Raw genomic sequence first — 20,105 nt, forward strand, 5'->3', positions numbered from 1 at the left:
ATCTTGCTCCCGCTGTTCTTACTTCCAGGAATCTCCTCCCCCAACATAGCCTACAAGACCACACATCTCCCCATCTCCAAAACCTTCTAAAATCACATCTCTTCTAAAAGGCCTTTCACAATTCACCTCTAATCTCTCCACTTTATATTCCCCAACTTCCCCTTTGGCTCTACATAAACACTTAAGTATTCACAACTTCCGGGGCACTTTGCATTCATGCAATAATAATAGTAATAATCGTGGTGGTTATTAAGCACTACGCACCTAGATCTATATTAAGCTCTGGGGTAGATACTAGCCAATCTATCTATTAGAGAAATAGCGTGGCTTAGTACATAAAGCATGGGCTTGGGAGTCAGAAGAACCTGGGTTTTAATCTTGACTCCACCACATGTCTGCTGTGTGACCTTGGGCAAGTTACTTAACTTCTCTTGGCCTCAGTTACCTCATCTGTAAAATGGAGATTAAGTAATAATAATAATGTTGGTATTTGTTAAGTGCTTACTATGTGCACAGCACTGTTCTAAGCGCTGGGGTAGACACAGGGGAATCAGGTTGTCCCACGTGGGGCTCACAGTCTTAATCCCCATTTTACAGATGAGGTAACTGAGGCCCAGAGAAGTGAAGTGACTTGCCCACAGTCACACAGCTGACAAGTGGCAGAGCCAGGATTCAAACCCATGACCTCTGACTCCAAAGCCCGGGCTCTTTCCACTGAGCCACGCTAAGTCTGTGGGCCCCATGTGGGACAGAAACTGTGTCCAACTGATTAACTTGTAACTACCCCAGAGCTTAAAACAGTGCTTGACACATAGTAAGCACTTAACAATTGCCATAATAATAATTACAGGACAAAGCCTATATCTGCTTTTCTCTCCCCAAAACCTTCCAAGCCCAGATGCATGTTAATTATACAAACTTTTCCATCTTCATTTTCATTTAAATAAAAAAAGGAGGTTGGAAATCAGTTTATTTCATCTTTTGGGGGATTGATTTCGTGGGGGTTTTTTTATGCATTTTGTACAGACTGAGTTTTTGATATTCAGAATATTTGCTCCTGGGTCCTTCACATTGGCCTAAAGCGTGTCTGATTGTTAGCTGCTGCCTTGGCTGGGGGGAATGGAGGAGTGGGGAGGAAGGTTGAGGATGCTTCATTGTGCCCCTGAACCTGCTGCCACCTGCCTGACCTCTTGGGATGCCTGTGTGGGATTGAGGGACAAGGGTACGAGATTGGGAAGGCCCACTATCAGTCAGTCAGTTGGTAGCATTTATTGAGCACCTACAGTATGCAGAGCACTTTACAAGCCTTTGGATGTGTAACATACAAAAGAGTTGGTAGACACAATCTCTGTCGTCAAGGAGTCTATAATATAGCAAGCTAGAACACAGTCATCACCTGCTTCCATAGGCTCCTGGGCTTGTCACAAGTGAACCGCCAACGTGTCCAGAAATGGATCTGGTAAAGGCTGAAAACACTCGGGATGTCTTTCCCAAAGGAATGCCAAATCTGACTTGAATGTAACTGGAAATGCAAATGGGAAGACCATCCAGGAGTCAGTGACATCGCTAGGACATCTATATCCAAGAGCCTCACACTAGGCAAATGTGTCTCCGATTAAAAAAAAAACAAATAACCAAAAAACCTTGCCTGAGCGGAGTATGGCCACAGTCCTTGATTTATGAGTGGATTGATTTTTTAGAAAGAACTGCATTGGGTGGGGCTCAGAGGGACAAAGCATATTCAAGCTGAGAGGCAGTTTGTTATGTGCAGTGTTTGGGGATGCTTAGTGGAAAGAGCCGGGGTCTAGGAGAACAGACATGGTCATAATAATGTCTTTACAACAGAAAAGTAAGACTTGTGATGAGGAGCTTTTTACCCGGCCCCAGATGATGCATAGACCACTGGGGATCCGTGGCTAAAATACATTAGCTCTCTTCCCCAACCCAGAACAACAGCCATATGGAGTAGGCAGATACTTTGGCTCAAACAACCAGCTGCTGAAAGTGACAGGCAAAGGAAGATTATGTTGCCTTACTTGACACTCTCTGCTTACAGTGGTATTTGTTATGTGCTTTCTTTGTGTCAGGCATTGGACTAAGCGCTGGGGTAGATACAAGATTTGCAGGTTGGGCCCAGTCCCTGTCCCACATGGGGCTCACAGTTTAAGTACAGGGAGTAGGATTTAATCCCCATTTTACAAATGAGGAAACTGAGGCACAGAGAAGTTAAGTGACTTACCCAAGGTCACACTGCAGGCCAGTGGCAGAGGTGAGGTGAGAAATCAGGTACTCTGACTCACTGGCCTATGCTCTTTCCACTGGACCATGTTGCTTGGACAGTCATTATCTTTAGACTCTATTACTTCCCCTATCTGTAATTTATTTTAATATCTGTCTCACCCTGTAGACTATAAATTACTTATGGGCAGGGATCACATCTACCAACTCTATTATATTGTGCTTAAAGGATACAGTAAAGTATTCAATACATTTTTTAATGGTATTTGTTAAGTGCTTACTATGTACCAGGCATTGTCCTAAATTCTACGGTAAACACAAGCTAATTGGGTTGGATACAGTCCATGTCCCACATGGCAGGGTCTCAGTCTTAATCCCCATTTTACAGATGAGGTAACTGAGGCACAGAGACGCTAAGTGACTTACGCAAAGTCACACATCAGATGAGAGGAGGAGCCAGGATTAGAACACAGGTCCTCTGACTTTCCACTAGGCCACTGCTTTTCTTGATTGACTGACTGACAGGCCTCAACTCAGTAACAGAATTGCAAAGGCATCCTATGGGCACGTTTGCTACAGAGTGAATTCACTTGCACTGAATACAGTGGATCCTTCCTCATGTGGGCGATGCAGAAAATCCAAGAAATGGAACAATGCACTGAATCACATTAGGAAAAGGATACCGTCTCCATTTGTCACAGCAAATGGGAGAAGGCGTTTTCTCTGCCTTTCCTCTGTCTGCCCACAGTGGAAAGAGAGTAGGGAGTCCTGGCCAGGCTCTGTATCAGGCAGGGAGATTCCCACTTTCCCAGTGAGCTGAAAAGTACAGGGAGGGGTCTCTGCTGCCTTCATGGAGCTGAAGAGTGATATTATCAATGGCATTTATCGAGCGCCTGCTCGATAAGTACAGTAGTGCATGGGAGAGTGCAAATGAAGCAAGACCCACAGCCACTGCCCTCCAGAAGCTTCCAATCGAATGCGATGGACAAAGGGACCAAAGGTCATCAACTAATAGAAGTCCACCATGGTTTCTCTCCTCCATTGGCAGGACCCTGGAAGTCCATTCTCCTCCAGATGTGTCCCTCACCTCAGGGGAATGGGTCTTAAAGCAAGAATCGTTCTCGGGTGCAGGTGGCTCCATTTCACAATTTCAACCAATGTGTTCTGCTATGGGGATCAGAAAACAGTGGCTCTCTTCCAGAAAAATGATGACTGAACAGATTAATCCCACAGATAAGAATGAGATCGACACTTTCTTTTTCAGCCAGGGGAAGGGGAACCTCCAAGACCGATACCTGTGCATCTCATCACTGGTTTGTGATTTCCCCAATCTCAGAGATGCTACTGACTGCAGAAAAGACAGCAGCACCAGAGGGCCTGGCTTCCTGGTCTGAGTATCTGGAATAATGCAGATAGATTACTCTGTGCCTGCAGATTTAGCATCCTGGCAGGGTTGAATCATTCTCTGAAGGCAGATAACTGAGTTCGGTGAAGATTTCTGTCCAGGAATTGTAACTGCTAGTGCCCTGCCTGTCCTTCTACATCATCTGGTACTTGGGGATTATTTTTCCCCAATTAAATTTTTTGGCTTTGTTTTAAATTCCCTCTCATGTTTCCCATCTCTCCACACCCTCTCCCAGCAAAACTCCCTTTTCTTGGGTGAGCTCCTCCATGCCAGATGTGGCAGCGCAGACAGGGTAGAAGCTAACCCTGTATATTGGGAATTCTACACGTTACCCAATCTTTCAGAGGACATCATTTTCCCCTCAAAGCAGCTGCTTCTCCTCCTCAATCCCACCCATTCTGGATGCTTTGCTCATCATAAGCACCCCAAAGAATTCTCCCAATGAAGGAAAATATCCTCTTCTCTTTGGTGGCAACTTGATGGGCTCGAAATCTATTTGTTTACAATAGCCCCACCTTGGAAGGTCCAAGAGCTGAACAACTGGTCCAAATTTCAGTTGGCCTTTTGGCAATTTCATTTAAATTGGGTCCTACAGGTTGTCTGTGACCTAAAATTGCTCACTTTGTGATTGGAGCTCCTGATTATTATTTTTAAATACGGTATTATCTGGAAAAACCGATATATGGATTAAAATGGCCAAGAAAACCCTGCCTTTTTCACATAACAAGCCCATCCATCATAAAGCAAAAACAAAGTGAAAAATGCTGAAATATCAGGCACAAAAAATGCTTTTAAGTACTGCCATCACTAATGGTTTCCATCTGAACGCATGACTCGCCATGATATTTTTCCTCAAAGGTGTCCTGAATCGAGAGGAGTCGGCGGAATTCTTGAGTGAATGAAACATTTGCCGTAACTCTCTTACAACCGGTGATCCTGGCTAAAGCAAAAGGAACTGGGGAACTTGGATTCAGAGACCCATAAGACGGTTTAACTTACTTTCGGCGGACAAGGAAAATGGCAGCACATTGAAACCCGCATCTGACAGAACAGTTACATAAAACGCCTTTCTCTATTTTGCACTCTATTACCCTTTACTCTTCCAGAAAAATGGTGTTATCAGCTGATGACCGAGAACGCACCCAACATCTTTCCTGTCCAATATGAGCCAATCGGCGACTAGTGATGAACAAAGCCTGACCATCTGCTCCTGAATATCATTACTCTTTTGGCTATTTGAACAAATATCCCAGGACCTGTCCTTTGAGGGACAAACAAAGGTTTAAGAATCTAAAATGAAATGAAAGTAGACGTGACGAAAATTACGGAGCAAGCGGCACTTCCCAGGGAAGGCCGCTTTAATTTAGCCGTTCTCGCTGGCATTATTTCTATTTTGGGTTGATAGTTCACCTTGGTGGAGTCCATTTTACAGTGCCTCCGTGGGTTAAACAAACAAAAAAACCCAACTTAATTCCCGAGTTTCCGTGGTAAACAGAGAACAGGGGAGTGTGGGTGAAAATGACTCATTCTCTGCCTCCCCCCACTGCCCTCTACTCTCCCTCCCCCCACCCCACTTCCTCCCAGATGATTCTCAGGAGGAGCACAGATCTTTGATTTTTTTTTCACCATTACATCACTGCGTTTCAGCATTAATCCCCTAAATTAAACAGCCAGCAATCAGCTGAAAAGCAGCTGCCTGTCGACTGGTGTCGGCCAAATCCCATCTGTCTGGTCAGGGTTCCTTTTCTCCTGCCGTCACTTTCCTCTGCTCCCAGATTCGCCTCCTCTCTTTGTTTTCGGGGCTGTCACGCACCTGAACTTTCTCTCTCTGCTGAAAACTTGTGGCCCTCGTCGGCCCTCCCTATCCTCCATCTTCCCCGGCCCCCCTTTCCCTGTTTTCTCTAGGTTCCCGAGCTTTTGTCCGAATGACAGCATAACCGTGACGGTGTCACGGTCATCGCCGGGGAGGTGGCCTGGGGATGTGCAGGTTGACCCGGAGCCAGGCGGTAGAGGCGGTGGGGATGAGGAGGGAAGAGGTGGCGGGGTGTGTATGTGGGGGTGTTTTGGGGGGGGTGGGGGGGTTAAAAATGAGGGACTGCAGATGAGCGCTGTCCATGCATAGGAAGTGCTGAAGCGCCGCAGCCATGGCATTGCAACTGGGAAGAATGAGAAGGCGGGTGGGAGGGGATAAAATAATAAAGGGAATGGAGAGCCACTGTAAATAGAGAAAAGCAAACCAAAATACCTTCACACGGCTGCCCAGCCTTGCTCTGGGGAGAGCCGATCTGCAGGTGCCCTCTCTGTTGAGCCGGGTGGGTGAGATTCCCTCGGTCGGCGGGCTCGGATCTCTCTGGAAAGCTGTGAATGAGAGCACCCCGGCTCCACGGGGCTGTGATTTGGGCAGGAGGCGGGTGCGCCACAGCCACAGTCTTCGTCCTTCCACATGCAGCCTGCCTTTCCCCTGGGTCCTAGATCCCTCCATCGCCTTCCTCCTTCCGCAAGGCAGGTCTGCGTAAGATACCTAAGTAGCGGGGGAGAAGCACAGAGACTCGCACCTTTCCATCTAAACCTTTCAGAGTCATCTAGCGCTCCGCACCGAGCTCATTAAGGAACAAGGCCCGCTGCCATTAGCGTCAGACGCTACTGCGGGTTGCAGGGTTGAGCGGGTCGGAGGCGACGAAGAGAAGGGATCCTACAAGATAGAGAGGCAGGCCACCCCAAAGTCACTTTTTTATGAACTTATGTGCGGGGAGTACTAGAAATTTCTCCAGGTAGAGGGACCCCCAAGGAATTTTATAGGAGGCACAGTGGGACGCCAGTGAAAGCAAGATGGCGATTCATTCATTCAATCGTACTTATTGAACACTTACTGTGTGCAGAGCATTGTATTAAGTGCTTGGAATGTACGATTTGGCAACAGAGAGAGACAATCTCTGCCCAACTCTGCTCACAGTCTAAGTGATGATGATGATGGGGTTTGTTAAGTGCTTACTATGTGCCAAGCACTGTTCTAAGCTCTGGGATAGATACAAGGTAATAAGGTTGTCCTATGTGGGGTTCACAGTCTTATTCCCCATTTTACAGATGAGGTAACTGAGGTACAGAAAAGTTAAGTGACTTGCCCACAGTCCCATAGCTGACAAGCGGCGAAGCTGGGATTAGAACCCATGGCCCTTGACTCCCAGTGCCGTGCTCCTTCTACTAAGCCACAATGCTTCTCAATAATGATATTTGTTAAGCACTTACTATGTGCCAAACACTGTTCCAAGCACTGGGGTAGATACAAGGTAATCAGGTTGTCCCACGTGGGGCTCACAGTCTCAATCCCCATTTTACAGATGAGATAGGCACAGAGACGGTAAGTGGCTTGCCCAAGGTCACCCAGCAGATAAGTGGCGGAGCCGGAATTAGAACGCAAATCCTCTGACTCCCAAGCCCGGGCTTTTTCCACTAAACTACGCTGCATAACCACCAGATGACCCAGTTCAGTGTGAATTATTTCAAAGAAGACCAGAGTGAGCCAAGCCACCTGAAACTACGGATCCCCAGAGTGTGGAGGTGAGGCGGGGGGCTGGCTGGATGGCCCCTCGCTGGTGGGGCTGAGTGTGCTCAGAAGAGGACCCAGCCCCCATGCAGCATCAGCTCAGCCCTAGGCCACAGCACAGGGCCCCCAGTTGCAGTGGGCAAGGCAGCCAGTTGGCCATTAGCAGGGTTGTCAGCAACTGCACGGGAAGCCGGCCTGGATCCAGGTGGGCCAGTAGCAGGCCCACGCTCTGGTCCTTTGGGGCAGCATGATACGGCTTTTGACCCTGGGATTGGTCCTGGGCTGCAGGGTGACCCCAAGTGTCACCACTCTATTTTGAAACGTCTTGAGCTTGTACTTTATCAGAATCTTTAAAATGCCTTAGCTCCGCCCCTAATCTGGGATATATCCATTTTTTACTTTCATCCCTGGTTTGGGGAAATTACGATGTCCTAAATGTGGTATTAACTTGGCATTAAAAATAATTTGTAAAAGCAAAAGGCTCTTCCATTTTTAATGCTTATCTATTCTTTATAAATTCCACTGGTGCAATTTGAACTCCATTTTGAAGTTTCCAGAATCCTCTTACCCTTTCAACCCAGATAGGAATCTGAACCAAAATCCAAGGAAAATATGTCCAGCAAAATAGCTTGCCAAGCACTCAGAACAGTGCTCAGCATTTAGAACAATGCTTTGCATATAGTAAGCACTTAACAAATGCCATCATTATGATCATTATTATAATTTGAAGTTCTCAGTGAGCCTGGGCAACCTTGCTCAATACATAGTCTTTTCTACTGCTTTTTAATAGGGACAATGGTTACTGAATGCAACAGTATTTGTTTCCTAGATGCCATTTTGTTCCCATGACATTCAACACCTGGCACCTGGAATTTTCAGATCACTTTACATAATGCTTACCGTCGTCCAAGCAAAACTTACTCTTTCCCACCTCCAAGCCACCATAGGTGGCATACCTTCTCCCTGGAAGCCTTCCCCCTTCCTTCAAAATCCTCTTCAAATCCCTCCCTTTCTAACCTCTCTAGCTCCACCTGGCCCCAGACAATCTGTTCAACTGATAGCATGTACTGAACACCTACTGAGTGCAGAGAACACTGTACTAAGCACTGGGGAGGGTTGTTGTCTTATGCTGTTGAGTCGGGTTCGACCCATAATAATAATAATGTTGGTATTTGTTAAGCGCTTACTATGTGCCGAGCACTGTTCTAAGCGCTGGGGTAGACATAGGGGAATCAGGTTGTCCCACGTGGGGCTCACAGTCTTAATCCCCATTTTACAGATGAGGGAACTGAGGCACAGAGAAGTTAAGTGACTTGCCCACAGTCACACAGCCGACAAGTGGCAGAGTTGGGATTCGAACTCATGAGCCCTGACTCCAAAGCCCGTGCTCTTTCCACTGAGTCATGCTGCTTCTCCAGCCATGCTGCTTCTCCCATAGCAACGCCATGGACACATCTCTCCCAGGACGCCCCACCTCCATCTGAAATTTTTCTGGTAGTGTATCCTTAGTGCTTTCTTGGTAAAAATACAGAAGTGGTTTACCATTGCCTCCTTCCGTGCAGTAAACCTGAGTCTCCAACCTTGACTCTCTCCTGTGCCACTGCTGCCCAGCACAGGTGAGTTTTGCCCCATAGCAGATTGCCTTCCACTAGCTAGCCACTGACCAAGCTCAGAATGGAATGGACAAGCCTCTGTTTTACTCTCCTTCCCGTAATCGAGACTGGTAGAGTACTGGAAACTCTCCAGGTGCAACCCTGAGAGGCTGGGGAGGTACACCAGAATTAATGTACATGATCCCTGCCCCGCCGGTATTTTACACTCTCACAACTCCCTTTAGCTATGCATCACTAAAGCGGGAACTGGTTACTTTTTAGGTTGGTCCATTGCTCCTGATTATGGTTATTTTTCAGTGTGGTTTTAAATTTTCCATTGTATGGCAATGGCTTGAAGAAAGACTATTCTAGTTCTTTGAAAATATCCTCACTGCCTAGTACCAAAGCTTTGCATGGAGCAGTGCCCAATAAACACACCAGTGCCTGAGAAGTGCTCAAAAAGATGGGTCCATCCAGTAATTTAGTTATTTTCACCAGCACTTTATCTTTATTTCAATAAGAAATTATTTCATTATAAAACTAATGAGAATAATAACTCTTCCACACTAAATATTCACAGCAAGATAATATATTGAGCTAGCAGAAATTGGAAACTATTGTTTCTGGGAAAAAAGAAATTTCTCTTCAGACCCACTAGAAAACTTCAGTAAGTGTTTTAATTATCTGTTTCTTTTCATCATTGTTTTGTATTTCATTTATAACTATCCATCTAATTTGGAAATCGATCCTATCTGAGTCATGGCATTAAATGGCATAGTTAAGCAGACTTGGGACCTGTAGGGTAGGTTATAAGATAGATGGAGTAGGTTATAAGAAAGACCGAGGTATTTCAGGACCACCGTTTACCTTTCACTAGAACGCTTTCCATGGCAAATTCTGCTAAGGGCTCATGTTATATGAGTGTCTTTGAAGTCACATGCACGTGTGTGAATTTCTGTTTATTTAAAGGTGTATTTGAAATTCTTCAAAATGTTTTAGGAATTTGGAAAAATACTTTGGATATCAATTTCTTTGTGGCAGCTACAAAGCTGATGCTCCTTCAAGTCCACTAGAGCTTTTGGAATACTTTTAACAGGAAATAAACAAGGAGTTATTACAGATTAGTGAAAGATAACGGCCTCACATATGCTCCAAATCTATTATTAAAACTAAATTGGTCACTTCAGCTGCTCAGATTACAAATCATAGTACCATTTATATTCACTACTTTGGCTTTTCAAATCTATGTCCAAAGGGACGGTCAAAAATCTCAAAATGTGTGAACCACAAAGATGGCGCTTTTGCAAGTTATAGGGTCTAAGTCTCAGGCTGTGCTAACTACTGATCACAAAACCCTGGACAATGGAAAATTTTGCCTGAGATTTCAGGGAAGCAGAAAAATTTTAGGATGACAGTACTATGGAAAATACACAATGGGTGATTATACAAGTTCCTCCTTAACATGGGACTGGCTTTGGAGATCACACCTCCACTTGCTGAAGCGTTCCCAAAGACCCTCTAAAGAACTGGATCTCATTACAGTCAAAAGATGAGGATTTTGGGAAGGCCAGAGACTCTGAAACCCATGCAGTGAACCTTCGTCACAAAAGGACGACACATCTCTGCATAGCTAAACATAATCTAGTTATTCTTCATCACAGTCAAACTCTAGTTATCCCTCTACTAGTTGGCTAACCTCGCCTCTCTGCCTTAGGACACTCTAGATTTAACCTAGTTTTGGAAATAAACACTGATCCATGTTCTGTGAGTTTAAAAGGAAATAACAGTCAATAGTATTTGAGTGCTCACTCTGAACAGAGCATTGAACCACTAAGCGTTCAGAGGGTACTGCAGAGTTAATAGACTACTTGTCCTCAAGGACCAACAATTAAAAAAAGTTACCAGTCAGGAGAAGCAGCTGAGTTTAAAAGCTATGAATCCAAGTGGTTTGTCTATTTTTTGGGGGGGAGTGTTTAGGAGGTAAAGACTGAAGTTCTTAGATGATATAGTAGGGAGGGGAATTGGATGGGAAGGTAGGAGATTAGTCAGGGAAGACTTCCTGAAGGACATGTGATTATAGAAGGGCTTTGAAATTGCGGAGAACAGTGGACCAACTGATATGATGCGGGAGGAATTCCAAGTGGTCAGGAAAGCGGATGATCCGCATTTCCCCAACTCCACTGTGAGGAATTAGAGGAGTAAGGCATGCAGGTTGTTGTAGTGGGAGAGGAGAGAGGATTAGTGGTGAGAGAGCTGACTGTGTGCCTCAAAGTCAGTGGCCTGGAGTTTCTACCTGAGGCAGAGAAGAATGGGCAACTACTAGAGGTTTTTGAGGAATGGCAAGGCAGGCACGGAATCATCCTGTATCAAAAAGTGATATGGGCAACAGAGTGAAATACAGACTGGAGAGAGGAGAGGCTGAAGCCAGGGAGGTCAGTGTCAATGCTGATGCAGTAGTCAAGGGGACAGAACCAAGAAAAAGCCAAGCAGTGGTCCTTGAAAAGATGGAGTAAATTCCATAATTCCTGTCTCCGCTTTTTAAAAATTTTTTTTTGGAAACCTGTGTTTGTGGGGAACTGTGTACTGGCTGCAGGCAAGCTCGGGTTCTTTTCCCTAGGGATTTAGGAGCAGTTGGAGATGGAGGTGGCTGAGTGGGGATGGCATTAGAAAGTGTGGGGAAAATCAATGCAAATATGATTGGGTAAACACAACCCCTTTTGGGCTGGATGATTTGTGAGAATGATTTGTAAGGCAGATCCAAAGCATTAGGATTGATGCACGTCCATCCTTTTCTTAAAAAATTCCATGAAAGAAAAATCTACATCTTCCCTTAATCACCCATTATCAAATTGATCAGTCACTACTCTCAAGAGCTCCATTCTTAATCTAACCTGTATCCCTCCTGCTGCAAATTAAGCCTATTTCTACTGGTTTCACCCTCCCAGGAGTTGGAGAAATGCTGATCAGCCACTTTCCTGTAATTGCCAGTCATATGCCCAAAGATGGTGATTGGGATGCCTGTCAGTTATCACTTAATCTCTTCTCCAGTAATCCCAAATCACTTAACTCTTCCTTGTAAATTCTATTTAACAACCCTTCAGTCATTTCTTGCTCTTTCTCTCTTAACTCTGTCATGATATCAGCATTTCTATTGTCTTCCCATTCGTCCTGATACTCTCCCCCTTCCAGAGAGGCTACTCATCCTCTGGCTGTATTTTCCTAAGCACTTAGTACTGTGCAGATCACCAGTGTGTGCCCAACAAATACCTTCACTACTACTGCTGCTGGTCACCCTTTTTCTATATTTACCAACAATCAATAAATTCTTGCACTTCCAAGCCACTCAATTCTCTCCCAAGTAGCCAGGGCCCTGAGAGTCTTTAGGACTCAAGTGAGCTCTAAATAAGAAGCAGCATGGCCTACTGGATAGAGCACAGGCCTGGGAGTCAAGACCTAGGTTCTAATACTGGCTCCACAACTTGTCTGCTGTGCGACCATGGGAAAGTCACTGTGGAGGGTAAAGGTTATTTGGGCAATCAATAAAGGTGGGTGGGTTCTCTTCCTCTTTGCTGGTCTTTGTCACTCATTCTTCTGTCCTGCTCACTCTTCATATAAACCTTACCATTTGCTAACATTTTGGACTGACTGTCCCGGGAAAGATCACTAAGTAGAATGCTCAGAAGCAGGAAATGTAGGGACTCTAGAATTTCCAAAAATGAACTTTATAATATGCATGGCTAGTAAGCCACCAGATTGATGGCCAACCATATTAAACAATGTCATGCTCTTTTGCTCACCACAGTGAGAGTCAGAAAAAAAATGAAGCATCAGTTTAATAAGAAGAAAATATTAGTGTGGGACACTGGATGAAAGAAACACCATCTCTTTGGTCCAGACACTTCTGAATCAATTTTGACCATTTAGGGGGCAAATTGCTTCATCTCGTAGGACTTTTATTTCCTCAAGGCGTATTATTAATAATAATAATCATGATGATGATTATGGTATCTGTTAAGTGCTTACTATGTGCCAGACACTGTACTAAGTGCTGGGGTGGATACAAGCAAATTGGGTTGGACACAGTTACTGTCCCACCAGGGGCTCAGTCTCAATCCTCATTTTACAGATGAGGAAACTGAGGCACAGAGAAGTGAAGTGACTTGCCCAAGGTCAGACAGCAGACAAGTGGTGGAGCAGGGATTAGAGCCCACAACCTTCTGATTCCCAGACTTGTGCTCTATCCACTATGCCATGTTGCTTCTCAGCATGCCCATTTCCCACCCTCAAAAGAATTATGTCTATATCCACCTGTAATTTAACATCGATCTCTCCTTCTAGTCCGAAAACACCTTTGGGGTAGGGATCATTTAGGTCAATTTCGCTGTGCTCTGCTGTATTCTCCCAAGTGCTCAGTACAGTGCTCAATACCACTGATTGTTATGACAACACAAAACAGGAGACAAACTTTGCCATTTTATCTTACACTGGAACATTTAAAGAAGCCAGGAAATGACAGAGGCAACTTCTTCAAAGCCTCAGGAGTTGCAGTAATCTTTCAAATCCCTGTTGGTGTGAGTATGTCCGAAGGTTATCTGGAAGTCATGAATACTGACAAACTTTGGAAAGGGATTAGGTAGTAATAGATAAATTTGCAATGTGATGGCTCAGCAAAAGTATGGAATGAGGAGTTCCAATGTGCGGGGATTGGGTTCTCAAAGAACTTCATGTTATGAGAAAAGGGTGTTCTAGTAACCACTGATGGAAATGGAAATTAATGGAGTAGAGATAGCACCACAACTGACAATTTCCAAACAAGTTCCTATATCAATCAATCAATAGAATTTATTGAGCACTGACATTTATTGAGCGCTTACTGTGTGGCAGAGCACTGTACTAAGTGCTTGGGAGAATACATTACAATAGAGTTCAGACATGACTCCTGCCCACAGTGATCTTACAGTCTAGGGGGGGAAGACAGACATTAATACAGATAATTACATAAAATACAGATAAAGTACATAAGTGCTGAGGGTGGGTTCAATACGGTGCCCAGGGAATACAGATCCAAGCAAAAAGGCACAGAATGGAAAGGGAGTTAGGGAAAAGAGAGTTTAATCAGGGAAGGCCTCTTGAGGATGTGATTTTAGTAGGACTTTGGTGGTGGGGAGAGTAGTGATTGGACATACAGGGATGGGGAGGAAGTTCCAGGTCAGAGGAAGGATGTGGGAAAGGGGTTGATGCCAAGATAGACGAGATCAGGGCACAATGAGCAAGCTGGTGCTAGAGGAACACAGTGTGAGGGCTGGGCTATAGTAGCAAATGAGTGAGATAGTAGCAATACTTTTGCTATGGCATTTTCTGCTATTCATGAACCGCTTACTATGTGCCAGGCACTGCACTACGTCCTGGTGTAGATACAAGCTTATCAGGTTGGACACAGTCCCATTCCACAAGGGGCTCACAGTCCTAATCCCCATTTTACAGATGAGGTAACCTGCACAGAAGTGACGTGACTTGCCCAAGGTCACACAGCCGACACGTGGCAGAGCTGGGATTAGAACCCAGGTCCTTCTGACTCCCAGGCCTGTTCTCTATCCACTAGACTACCTTGTTTCTTCTGCCACACTGCTTCTCTTATGCTATTACCCCCACTAGTAGAATGCTTTACACCCTGGACGCTCATTTCTATTTTCCTGTTTTAAATGCCATAACGTTACAAAAATACAAAGAAAGCCAAAGTGCTGGATGGCAGCAGACAGCAAGGCTGGGAACTACAGCAGCCCTAAGCGTTGGGTGACAGACAGTCATTTCTTCCTCCACTGAATCTACTCATACCGTGGCGTGCGGTCTGAGTTACACCAGAACTGACTTGTGTCATGGGAAGAATGTCCCGTAATTCTTCAATAATGATATATCTCTATCAGGTAATGAAAGCTCATGTTTCAACGGAATTGGCCAGTCTCATTGCTAACAGAGCGGGAACACATGGTGACTAAAATAAATAAGTAATGGTCCACTCTAAGTGTTCACTCCTTGTGGGCAGGGAACGGGTCTACCAACTATGTTATACTGTCCTCTCCCAAATGCTTAGCACAGTGTTCTGCACCCAGCAAGTGCTCAATAAATATAATGGATTGATCCCCATATATAGGGCTCTAATGAAAACTCCTAGAATACCAAAAATGTCTGTGGACACCTTAGTTCTTGGTGAGAAGACACAGACCAGACAGACTTTTAAAGATGATGGAGGCCATTCTGAAAGGGATTAAGGGATCAGAAAGATGAGAAGTACACAACTCTGAGAAAGATTTCAACTCCAGGGAAGAGAGGATTGATACTAGAAAGCGCTCCCAAGAATAATGTGGGGAAAAAAGCGTCACCATAACAATCCATACCTCCTGCCCAGGCAGACTCTAAATAAGGACCTAGGTCCCCAAGAAAAGACAAAAACATCATTTGTGAGGAATGACCATGGATAAAAGTGAGAGGGTGTGTCAGCGGAAGTAATCCTGGGCTGGGCAGGAGGCAGGCAGAACCAGTGCATGAGGATCCTTTGGTCTCTAATTCTGGTAATTCAATAATGACGGCTCCACTGGGAAGGAGTCTGGTTACTAAGCTCATCTCAACAGAACCACATGGGGCTAAACTGCATCACGCATTTCTCTGTCGCTATTATGGTTAAAGATTCCATTAGCCAAAAAGATCTGGATTTTATTAATTCAATTCTATGAAGAGACACACAGACTTGAATGGACTAAAACATTGCACAGAACTTGAGAAAAATCAGAGCCCGCGCGCACGCGCACACACACACTCCCCTCACAAAACCCTCCTCGGGCTACCTTTGTGGAAAAGAAGATAAACAGAAACCTGCTCCATAACTCCGTTGTTAATCCCTCAAATGCACTTACAGTTTAGCTTGATGGTCGAGAAGGAAGAGTAAAAATGGAAACATGGGGACAATCCACAAAAGGCTTGCTGCAATTTGAGAGAGAAGACGGTGAAGAGATTGTGGGTGGGAAATGAAATACTAGTTCAAATGCTTTATGTTTCCCGACACCTCATCCCTGAGAGCTGAATGGTGAAGATAAAGGTCGTTCTGTGACTTTGCAGAATCTGCAGTTCAACACACCAAGCAGGTCTGTTGTCTGAAAGTTCCCAGGAGCCAGTGTCTGTTTGGCCCTGTCCCTCTCTACCCTGTAGTCTGCTCGAGGAGAGGCAGTCCTGGATTATGTCATGCCAGCACTGATTCAAGATCCCCTGGCTACCAGCTGGGCTTCCTTGTCTCTGGAAGTGGCTGGCTTGACGTTCTGGGGGACTCTGGACCAGGCAATAGGAAGACGTAAACCCGCTGCCCTCTCTGAAGCAGGCAGACAACGTTATTTGTCTTTCCTCCAAGTGTTGGCCAGAGAAAGGCACAGGGGCTGCTGTTGAGACGCCCGAAAGTCTACAAAACCCAGGGTGGGAATACATCAAATGGCACATCAAACATGGAATTGCTGCTAACCAAATCTCCACCCCGACAACAAGGGGACACACACTGAATCTTGAAAAGGTGGACAGTTCGAAAAGAGCCAAAGGAAACACTTCTTGGCTCAGCAGATGGTAGGCATCAGGAACCCATCGCCTCAGGAATTTGCGGGCCGATAATCTCGGCAGGGATCCTAGGAGTTTGGATCAATTCATGGACAAGAGGTCCATGAATGCCAACTAGAGGCCATTAGGGACTTTGATGGCCCTTTCCTAAACATTTGCACAGATATCCAGGAGGGCAACCATCCAGCATTCTGTGGCTATTGTCAGAGGCATAATACCGGGCTGGATGAGCCCAGGGTCTGCCCCGGTGATGGCACCAGTATGGAGCAGACGAAACCTTGGCTGGCAGCAGAAAGCCTAGAGGGGAGGGGCAGAGTCCCTGAAGGAAAGGGGTGGGTGCTGGCAAGCTTCTGGGGGCCTGGATGCCAAGCGGGCCAAGCCCTGGTTTCATCCAGCTTCACCGGTGCTGAAGTGATCTTTCTCACTTGGCATCTCCATTTCCTCTATCGATCAATCAATTGGTGGTAGTTATCGAGTGCTTACTATGTGCAGAGCACTGCATTTAGCTCTCTGGAGAGGGTGACCGGCAAAAGGAGAGCGAGGTGGACTTACAACATGCTGAACTTAGAGCTCCAGGATGAGCGAGGCAAATAAGAGCCTGCAGGTCGTTCTTAGGGTAAAAGAGGCTCAGGGTCCATCCTCCCGCCCTTTGGCAGTTGTAGCGGGCAGGGGGAGTGGGCCCATCTCTGTGGAGCTTGAGGGGGCACTGGGGAGGAAGGCGGGGAGGGTTGTAGGGTGCTGCCCTAACTATTGTTCTCTAGCTAGCTGAGGGCTCTTCTGGCTTATTTTTCACCTGTCAAGCTTAGCAAGTCTCTGGGGAGGGTGGCCTCGCCTCCCCTTCCAAATGCTTGCTGATTCAATCGCTAAAACGTGCATTCATTTTCCGGCCCCGAGACTTACCCGCCACAGCAGATCTAACTAAATTGCCAGGAAGAAATGACCTTAAATCATTTAGAGATCCTTACCATCTCCACCCTGTTCCCCAGCAGTGTCAGGAGCAGACGGGTGGCAGGATCCCAGCACAATGAGTGTAGTGCACGGCGAGCAGCTGTCCTCTCGTTCCTGCCCTGGGGGAGGGGAAAAAAAAACCCTAATTAAATGGAAAAGAAATAATGGAGGGGAGAGTGGCCCAATCTTGGCGGCATCTTTCAGTTTCCCCAGGCCCCCATTTTCTGGTACGAGGGGTGAAGTGAAGAGGTGTGTGTCTCTAGAGTTGATTTACAAGCACCGGGGAGGAGCGAGGTGGTGCCGGTCTCAAATCTTCAAGATGAAGATCGATCTCGCTGACATTTCTTTATTAAATCCCAGGGGAAATGGACCAGATCCTTTTTAATTCTGGCCAAGACCCTTAACTGCTTTTTGCCATTAGAGTTAACAGCTCTGCCTATGGATGAATACCAATATAGTGTCTATCCACTGATAAGAATCATTGCTCTTTGGATTTGAAGATGTCTCTATTGTAGCTGGGGGTGGGATGCGTTTGAAAAGATCATTTCATGAAGAACAGCTTTTTTTGCACAGTGTCCACGTAAATGTACCGAACGTTTGACTGTTAAGGCACCGACGATCCGGGCCGAGGGCTACCTAGTTTCTTCATCTCTCCTCTTCCTCCCTTAGGTGACTGGATGCCTTTGGACAATCACACCCAGTTTTTTCTCCCTCTGGGGATGGGGCCAGGGAAAGGGAGGAGGTAAACTTGAAATCAGACTGTTCCTCCAACTTATTAGCAACTTACAAGCGCCAAGAGGGAGCTGAAACTAAAAACTAGAGCACAAACAGGATGGGGTGATAGGAAGGACAGGAGTTGTGGAATGGGTGGAGAGCCTTCTGGGGTGAGAGGGTGTTGAGGTTACACTCCATCCCACTTGGGAGGACTCAGGAGCACAACGCTCTAGCCTCTGGGAAAAAGGAGAAAGGGCATTGAGTTTTCACAGCTCCCAAGTCAAAGAACCTGCCAGCAAGCCCTACTAAGAACCCTGCAGCTTGAATGGGGTAGTAGTGGGAAGCGGGGAGGAGGTCTCTACAAAGCCAGGTGCAAAGATATTGTGCCTCGCCTCCGATTCTATCCCTCTTCCCCATTAGCATCTAGGAGCTGGCCGAGCGTGAACGGTATTGCTACCTCAGGAGCTCCTTGATTCAGGATACTTTTGAGATGTTTTCAGAAAGATAAATGGTGATTCGTGAGAGCCCACCTTTCAGGTGTCCCCATTTCCCCTACACAGAACCTGAGTCACAAAAAGCAGCCAATGAACTTGGTCAAGGGTGTCCAAAGCTCTCGGTCAAAGAGTTTCACAACTCCCTTTTACCCTGCCAAGCCACACTGGCATTTCAATAGCCTACTCCATTGCATTAGTGATAAATATAGAGCAGCATTACAAATTGTGCCCAGTGACGGAGATGCCATGGTAACAAATGCACTAGGTCTGTCACTCTCGCATTACATTTTGTCTTGAATGCCACTTATTCATTCATTCATTTAATCATATTTATTGAGCACTTACTGTGTGCAGAGCACTGTACTAAGCACTTGGAAAGTACAATTCAGCAACAAATAGAGACAATCCCTGCCCACAACGGGCTTACAGTCTAGAAGGGGGGAGACAGCAAAAAAAGTAAATAGACATCAATAGCATCAATATAAATAGAATTGTAGATATATACACATCATTAATAAGATAAATAATCATAACTATGCACCTATATACACACATAAGTGCTGCGGGGATGGGGTAGAGCAGAGGTAGCGAGTGGGGGCAATGGGGAGGGGGAGCAGAGGAAAAGGGGGGCTTAGTCTGGGAAGGTCTCCTAGAGGAGATGAGCTTTTAGTAGGGCTAAGAAGGGGGAAATTGAGCTAATTTGGTGGATTTGAGGAGGGAGAGCATTCCAGGCCAGAGGTAGGACGGGGGCCTGAGGTCGACGGTGGGACAGGTGAGAACGATGCCTAGTGAGAAGGTTCATTCATTCATTCAGTAGTATTATTGAGCACTTACTATGTGCAGAGCACTGTACTAAGCATTGGAATATAAAATTCAGCAACAGATAGAGACAATCTCTACCCATTGATGGGCTTATAGTCTAATTGGGGAAGACAGTCTGACAAAAGCAAGACAACAATCATGATAAATAGAATCAAGGGGATGTACACCTCATTAACAAAAATAAATAGGGTAATAAAAATATATACAAATGAGCACAGTGCTGAGGGGAGGGGAAGGGAGAGGGGGAGGAGTAGAGGGAAAGTGTGGGAAGGGGGCTTAGCTGAGGGGAGGTGAAGGGGGAACAGAGAGGAAGCAGAGGGAAGAGAGGAAGCTCAGCACCAGAGGAGCAGAGTGTGTGGGTTGGGCAGTTGAAGGTGAGAAGGGAGATGAGGTAGGAGGGGACAAAGTGATGGAGAGCTTAGAAGCCAATAGTGAGGAGTTTTTGCTTGATATGGAGGTTGATAGGCAACTGCTGGAGATTTTTGAGGAGGGGGTTGACATGGCCAGAACGTTTCTGTAGAAAGATAATCCGGGCAGCAGAGTGAAGTATAGACTGAAGTGGGGAGAGACAGGAGGTTGGGAGATCAGAAAAGATGCCGATGCAATAATCCAGTTGGGATATGATGAGTGATTGTACTAGCGTGGTAGCAGTTTGGATGGAGAGGAAAGGGCAGATCTTGGAGATGTTATGAAGTGACCCTTGGCAAATTACCCAAAGAAACAAACAATTTAAGGGGCAAATAGGAAGCCAG

The 20,105-nt window shown here is 45.8% G+C and overlaps 1 protein-coding gene across 1 annotated transcript in view; it reads right to left on the bottom strand.

Annotated features, from left to right (window-relative positions):
• The window catches only part of CLVS1 (clavesin 1), an 83,721-nt gene extending 66,285 nt beyond the window's left edge, over positions 1 to 17,436 (bottom strand). Inside the window, exons 1-2 of the mRNA XM_029068307.2 lie at positions 17,341 to 17,436; positions 5,889 to 6,164 (exon numbers count right to left, since the gene is read on the bottom strand). The gene's annotated coding sequence lies outside the window, so the exon portion shown is untranslated. The remainder of the gene's footprint in view (positions 1 to 5,888; positions 6,165 to 17,340) is intronic.
• Between the last annotated feature and the right edge of the window lie 2,669 nt (positions 17,437 to 20,105).

The sequence above is a fragment of the Ornithorhynchus anatinus genome, chromosome 7, assembly GCF_004115215.2.
Source record: "Ornithorhynchus anatinus isolate Pmale09 chromosome 7, mOrnAna1.pri.v4, whole genome shotgun sequence".
NCBI lineage: Eukaryota > Metazoa > Chordata > Mammalia > Monotremata > Ornithorhynchidae > Ornithorhynchus > Ornithorhynchus anatinus.